Below are 8,380 nucleotides of genomic sequence, written 5' to 3' on the forward strand. Positions count from 1 at the left end.
TAATTATGGTAATTCCTATAGAAATCAATCTTATAATAATAATAATAGGAACACCTCTCATCTTGAGAACAACATTAAAGATTTTATCATTACTCAAAAAGTTTTCAACACTTCCATAGAAGAAAAGTTGAGTATGATTGATGATTTGTCTAGAAGTGTTGATAGAATTGCTCATGATGTGGAAAATCTCAAGATGAAATTTTTTGTGCCTAAAGTAGATGAATCAATTAAAGCTCTTTATGTTTCTACGGATGAAAGTAAGAAAAGAACCGCTATGCTTAGAGCTAAAAGAGAATTTTTAGAAAAAGCGTTTTCTAGTGATTTCTTTCACAAAAGTGATGAAGATCTTAAAATGATTGGTGTTTCTTCTATTGCTTCCTTGTTTAGTAAAGTTAATATTAATGAAGAAGGGACTGGAGAAGAGTCAACTTTAGGTAGAAGGCGTCCTAATGATTCGGAGGGTGAAAATCTTGTTGAGAAAATTGATAAAAGTGGGTTTGAAGAGGTCAAAACTTTAGCTAGTGATGTGCCCACTCTTTTGGATTATAAAGACTTCAATTATGATAGCTGCTCTTTGATTGATTGTATTTCTTTGTTGCAATCCATGATAAATTCACCCCATGCTTGTGAACAAAATAAAGCTTTTACTAAACATATTGTTGATGCTATGATGAAAGCTTTTGAAGAAAAATTGGAATTAGAAGTTTCAATTCCTAGAAAATTGCATGATGAATGGGAACCTACTATCAAATTCAAGATCAAAAATTATGAGTGTTTTGCTTTTTGTGACTTGGGTGCTAGTGTTTCTACAATTCCGAAATCTTTATGTGACGTGCTTGGTCTTACCGATATTGAATCATGTTCTTTGAATTTGCACTTGGCGGATTCCACTATTAAAAAGCCTATGTGAAGAATTAATGATGTTCTTATCCTTGCAAATAGAAATTATGTGCCCATAGATTTTATTGTTCTTGATATTGATTGGAATTCGTCTTGTCCAATTATTCTTGGTAGACCATTTTTATGCAGTATTGGTGCAGTGATTGATATGAAAGAAGGCAATATTAAGTTCCAATTTCCTTTGAGGAATGGTATGGAACACTTTCCTAGAACAATAATTAGGCCTCCATATGAATCAATCATGAGGGCATCTTATGGATCTCGAACCAAAGATGGCAAAACTTAGATCCTTGCTTTATGCCTAGCTAAGGGCGTAAAACTATAGCGCTTGTTGGGAGGCAACCCAATGAATAAAATTTATTTTGCTTTTTGCTTCCTGTTTTTGAGTGTTAGCACAATTATGCTATTGTTATGATTGTGTTTTTTATGTTTAAATTAGTGTTTGTGTCAAGTAAAGCCATTAGGATTTTCTTGGGTGATAGTTGTTTGATCTTGCTGAAAAAACACAAACTTTTGCGCTCACGAAAATATTTTTAATTTTTAACCAGAGAGATAAAAAATACCCATTCAACTTGCAGTAGATCAATATACAAATTTATTAGGGCGTCCTAATTTTTCAGAATTTTTGGAGTTACAGAAGTATTCAAAATAGTCAGATTTCTACAGACTGTTCCGTTTTAACAGATCCTGTTTTCTTTGTGTTGTGTGCTTATTTTGATGGCTCTATGGTTTTCTTTGATGAGTTTTTTCCATAGAAAAGTTGGAATACAGTATATATAATGCAAGAACTAAATATGAATTGGTTTGATACAACACTTATAGTAGTGATTTACTTTGTTATACTAACGGATCCCACGAAGGTTTTGTTGAGTTTTGTGTGATTGAAGTTTTGAAGTTTTGAGTTATCTTACGATGGATGAAGGAATAAGGATTAGAAGAGCCTAACCTTGGGGATGCCCCGGCATCCCAAGCTGTTACCCAGAAATGAGCAACCAACTAAGCTTGGGGATGCCCCCGAGTGGCATCCCCTCTTTCTTCTAACGACCATCGATATTTTACTCGAAGCTATATTTTTATTCGTCACATACTATGTGTTTTGCTTGGAGTGTCTTGTATGATATGAGTCTTTTCTTGTTTTATTGTGTGTTTTAAGTCTTGATTACTTGCTGGAAACACCTATTTGGGAGAGCCAAAATTATGCCATGACTTGTTAGAATTGCTCTCTTTGCTTCACTTAAATCTTTTATGAGCAATGGACTTGCTCTAGTGCTTCACTTATATCTATTTGAGCACGGTGTGCTTAGTATTTTTAAAGAAATGCTCTCTTGCTTCACTTATATTTATTTGAGAGTTAGTAATTTTTTTAAGAAATTCTCTCTTGCTTGACTTAAATTAATTTGAGAGAAAGAAAGAAATATTATGCTCATGATCTTCACTTATATTTGTTTGAGCTTGTCAAAAGCAACACATGAAAATTAGTCCCAAAGTGATAGATACCCAAGAAGGTTATAATAAAAACTTTCATGAAGATCATTGGACAAAATAAACTAGATTCTTAGTAATAGTTTTGAGATATGATGATGTGATATGTGAGTCATCTTGATGAGTAATTATGCTTTAGTAAGAATATTGTTGTTAAGGTTTGTGATTCCCTATGCAAGCACGAAAGTCAATAATTGTGCAATGAAATTATATCCTACTTGTGGTGCATTATTTGGTGTTAATTATGCTTAATGCTCGCTTATGAGATTATCCGTTTCTTGGTTGGTCGCTTCTCAATCTTTTGCTAGCCTTCATTTTGCACTAAGTACGATCACTACTTGTGCATCCAAAATCCTTTAAACCAGTTTTGCCACATGAGTCCACTATATCTACCTATATGCGGTATTCTTTTGCCGTTCTAAGAAAATTTGCATGTGCCATCTCTAATTTTCAAAATAATTTTTTGTGTGTGTTCGTTTCGCTCACGGAGCGGTGAAGGGTGGCTTATATTTTCCATGCTAGATGTATTATTCTCACGATGAGTGTTTATTCACTTGTCATTGCACGAGAGTAAGGCAAAGGTATTAGGGATGCCCAGTCCCGAAATGAAAAAAATGAATTTACTTTATGTTGTCAAATAATAAATTCCTTGGAAAGTGTTGGTATGGAAGGCACCCGTGGATACGGTTAGCCATGGAAAGTGAAAGTATGGTGGAAAAAGGAATAAACTTTATTTTCTGTTTGGGAACCGCCTATGATATATCTAGCATGGAAAGTGTTGGGAACTCTAAGTCGTTTTCGTTGGTGGGATGGATACACCTCCCAAAATGTTTTTATCTCTAAGTTTTCCGCTTTGAGCTCTGGGACCTCTACAGATCCCTACTTCCCTCCGCGAAGGGCATTTCTTTTACTTCATGCAATTTTTATTTTTGAATTTGAGTCTCCATCTTCTCTTATAAAAGCACCAACTAGGAGCAATATGATCGTACTCGAGTATTGGGTGTAGTTAATATGTGACTGTGTTTCATGAATGGATCAATGATTGAGCATGATGGGCTAGGGATAACTTATTTTAGTGTTGATATTTTGAAAGACATGGTTGCTTGTTGATATGCTTGAGTATTTAAATTATCATGTCAAAACTAGACTATTGCTTTGAACAATATAAAAGTCCAAATGTCCATGCTATAAAGAAAAGAATATGATATGACATGTTAGGCAGCATTCCACATCAAAAATTCTGTTTTTATCACTTCCCTACTCAAGGACGAGTAGGAGTTAAGCTTGGGGATGCTGATTCGTCTCCAACGTATCTATAATTTTTTATTGTTCCATGTTGTTATATTATCAATCTTGGATGTTTTATAATCATTTTATAGTCATTTTATATTATTTTTTGGTACTAACCTATTGACATAGTGCCAAGTGCCAGTTGATGTTTTTTCCATGTTTTTTACATTGCAGAAAATCAATACCAAACGGAGTCCAAACGCAACAAAACTTTACGGAGATTTTTTTTGGACCAGAAGGAACGTAATGGGCCCTGGCTGCGCCTGGGGGTGCTCTGAAGAGAGAACAACCCACCAGGGCACGCTAGGAGGCCCAGGCACGCGCTGGTGGGTTGTGCCCACCTTGGGTGCCCCCCGGACCGCCTCTTTGCTCTGTAAATACCCCAATATTCCAGAAACCCTAGGGAAGTCGGCAAAATATTCATCCAGCCGCTGCGGAGTCCAGAACCACCAGATCCAATCTAGACACTATCTCGGATGGGGTTCACCACCTCCATTGGTTCCTCTCCGGTGATGCGTGGGTAGTTCTTTGTAGACCTTCGGGTCCGTAGTTAGTAGCTAGATGCCTTCCTCTCTCTCTCTATCTCTCTCTCTCTCTCTCTCTCTCTTGATTCTCAATACAATGGTCTCTTGGAGATCCATATGATGTAACTCTTTTTGCGGTGTGTTTGTTGGGATCGATGAACTTTGAGTTTATGATCAGATCTATCTTTTTATATCCATGAAAGTATTTGAGTTTCTTTGATATCTTTTATGCATGATATCTTATAGCCTCGTATTTCTTCTCCGTATTTGGGTTTTGTTTGGCCAACTTGCTCTATTTATCTTGCAAAGGGAAGAGGTGCTTTGTAGTGGGTTCGATCTTACGGTGCTTGATCCCAGCACTACTGCAGGATGGTCCAAACGCGACACTACGATCAAAGACCCTTCGACGAAACTGTGTGCGATGCCATAATCACAAACGGGGGTGTAAAAACCCGTCAGAAAGGTGCAAAACATTTGCAATGACGGATGCATCAAACACGGTTCAGATTTTAGTTGCGTGTGCGATGCAGGGCATATGGTTCAGTTCAATTAACTGTTTGGGATGAGGAGGAACAAAAGAAACGGGCAACCAGATGAAGGCGTGTGCGATATATAGCATATGGTTCACTAGGATGAACTGTGTGTGATTAGTCAACACAATGGAAATGGTTCAACTGACCAAGATGTGTGTGATACGCGGCAAATAGGTCCGTAATCAGAAATGTGTGCGAAGATCAATAATACACAGACGATTGCTGCTAATAAGCCATGTGATTTGCTCTGTCTACAGTAGAATAACATATATATATATATATATATATATATATATATATAACTGAAATAAACATCCAATTACATAAGTGACTGATAACCCACAAGTATAGGGGATCGCAACAGTTTTTGAGGGTAAAGTATTGAACCCAAATTTATTGATTCGACACAAGGGGAGCCAAAGAATATTCTCAAGTATTAGCAGTTGAGTTGTCAATTCAACCACAACTGAAAGACTTAATATCTATAGCAAAGTATTTAGTAGCAAAGTAGTATGGAAGTAACAGTAATGGTGGCAAAAGTAACAGTAGTAGTTTTTGTAGCAATCATAATAGTGGCAATGGCAAAGTAACAAAGCAAAGATCAATATGTGAAAAGCTCATAGGCAATGGATCAATGATGGATAATTATGTTGGATGCGATTCCTCATGCAACAGTTATAACATAGGGTGACACAAAACTAGCTCCAGTTCATCAATGTAATGTAGGCATGTATTCCGAATATAGTCATACGTGCTTATGTAAAAGAACTTCCATGCCATCTTTTGTCCTACCCTCCCGTGGCAGCAGGGTCCTATTGGAAACTAAGGGATATTAAGGCCTCCTTTTAATAGAGTACCGGACCAAAGCATTAACACTTAGTGAATACATGAACTCCTCAAACTACGGTCATCATCGGGAGTGGTCCCGATTATTGTCACTTCGGGGTTACCGGATCATAACACATAGTAGGTGACTATTGACTTACAAGATAGGATCAAGAACTCACATATATTCATGAAAACATAATAGGTTCAGATCTGAAATCATGGCACTTGGGCCCTAGTGACAAGCATTAAGCATAGCAAAGTCATAGCAACATCAATCTTAGAACATAATGGATACTAGGAATCAAACCCTAACAAAACTAACTCGATTATATGGTAAATCTCATCCAACCCATCACCGTCCAGCAAGCCTATGATGGAATTACTCATGCATGACAGTGAACATCATGAAATTGGTGATGGAGGAAGGTTGATGATGATGATGGCGACGGATTCCCCTCTCCGGATCCCCGAACGGACTCCAGATCATCCCTCCCGATGAAGATTAGGGCTTGGCGGCAGCTCCGTATCGTAAAACACGATGAATCCTTCTCCTTCATTTTTCTCCCCAAAGTGAATATATAGAGTTGGAGTTGAGGTCGGTGGAGTCTCAGGGAGGCCACGAGGCAGGGGGCATGCCCCGCACCCTCGTGGACAGGGAGTGGGCCCCCCTGATGCTGATTCTTTCGCTAGTATTTTTTATTAATTCCAAAACATTTCTCCGTGGATTTTCAGGTCATTCCGAGAACTTTTACTTCTGCACAAAAATAACACCATGGCAATTCTGCTGAAAACAGCGTCAGTCCGGGTTAGTTCCATTCAAATCATGCAATTTAGAGTCCAAAACAAGGGCAGAAGTGTTTGGAAAAGTAGATACGTTGGAGACGTATCAACTCCCCCAAGCTTAAACCTTGCTTGTCCTCAAGCAATTCAGTTGACAAACTGAAAGTGATAAATAAAAACTTTTACAAACTCTGTTTGATCTTGTTGTTGCAAATATGTAAAGCCAACATTCAAGTTTTCAGCAAAGATTATGAACTAATCATATTAACAATAACATTTAGGTCTCATGTTTACTCATATCAATGGCATAATCAACTAGTGAGCAATAATAATAAATCTTGGATGAAAACACTTTCTCAAAACAATCATAACATGATATAACAAGATGGTATCTCGCTAGCCCTTTCTAAGACCGCAAAACATAAATGCGCAAAGCACCCCTAAAGATCAAGGACTGACTAGACATTGTAATTCATGGTAAAAGAGATACAGTCACACTCATACTCAATGTAAATTAATAGCAATGCATGCGAATGACAGAGGTGCTCTCCAACTGGTGCTTTTTAATAAGAGGATGATGACTCAACATAAAAGTAAATAGATAGGCCCTTCATAGAGGGAAGTAGGGATTTGCAGAGGTGCCAGAGCTCGAGTTTTGAAACAGAGATAAATAATTTTTTGAGTGGTATACTTTCATTGTCAACATAACAACCAAGAGATCTCGATATCTTCCATGCTACACACATTATAGGCGGTTCCCAAACAGAATGGTAAAGTTTATACTCCCCCCCCCACCAACAAACATCAACCCATGGCTTGTCCGAAACAACGAGTGCCTCCAACTAACAACAATCATGCGGGAGTTTTGTTTGCAATTATTTTGATTTGAGCATGGGACTGGGGCATCCCGGTTAACCAGCCATTTTCTCGTGAGTGATGAGCGAAGTCCACTCATCGTGAGAATAACCCACCTAGCATGGAAGATATAGACAACCCTAGTTGATACATGAGCTATTCGAGCATACAAAAAAGAATTTCATTTGAAGGTTTAGAGTTTGGCACATACAAATTTACTTGGAACGACAGGTAGATACCGCTTATAGGAAGGTATGGTGGACTCATGTGGAATAACTTTGGGGTTTATGGAAGTGGATGCACAAGTAGTATTCCCGCTTAGTACAAATGAAGGCTAGAAAGAGACTGGGAAGCAACCAACTAGAGAGCGACAACAGTCATGAACATGCACTAAGATTAATCATCAATGAGTGCAAGCATGAGTAGGATATAAATCACCATGAACATAAATATTGTGGAGGCTATGTTGATTTTGTTTCAACTACATGCGTGAACATGTGCCAAGTCAAGCCACTCGAATCATTCAAAGGAGGATACCACCCTATCATACCACATCACAACCATTTTAATAGCATGTTGGCACGCAAGGTAAACTATTACAAACTCCTAGATAATTAAGCATGGCATGGGCAACTATAATCTCTAATTTTCATTGCAAACATGTTTCATTCATAATAGGCTGAATCGGGAATGATGAACTAATCATATTTACAAAAACAAGATAGGTCGAGTTCATAAAAGCTTCTCTCATCTCAATCAGTCCATCATATTGAAGGAAATATGCCCTAGAGGCAATAATAAAGTTGTTATTTATATTTCCTTATATCATGATAAATGTTTATTATTCATGCTAGAATTGTATTAACCGGAAACTTAGTACATGTGTGAATACATAGACAAACAGAGTGTCACTAGTTTGCCTCTACTTGACTAGCTCATTTAATCAATGATGGTTATATTTCCTAACCATAGACATGAGTTGTCATTTGATTAGGGATTACATCATTAGAGAATGATGTGATTGACTTGACCCATCCGTTAGCTTTGCACGATGATCGTTTAGTTTGTTGCTATTGCTTTCTTCATGACTTCTACATGTTCCTATGACTATGAGATTATGCAACTCTCGAGTACCGGAGGAACACTTTGTGTGCTACCAAACGTCACAATGTAACTGGGTGATTATAA

The sequence above is a fragment of the Triticum dicoccoides genome, chromosome 7A (assembly GCF_002162155.2).
Source record: "Triticum dicoccoides isolate Atlit2015 ecotype Zavitan chromosome 7A, WEW_v2.0, whole genome shotgun sequence".
Taxonomy (NCBI): Eukaryota; Viridiplantae; Streptophyta; class Magnoliopsida; order Poales; family Poaceae; genus Triticum; species Triticum dicoccoides.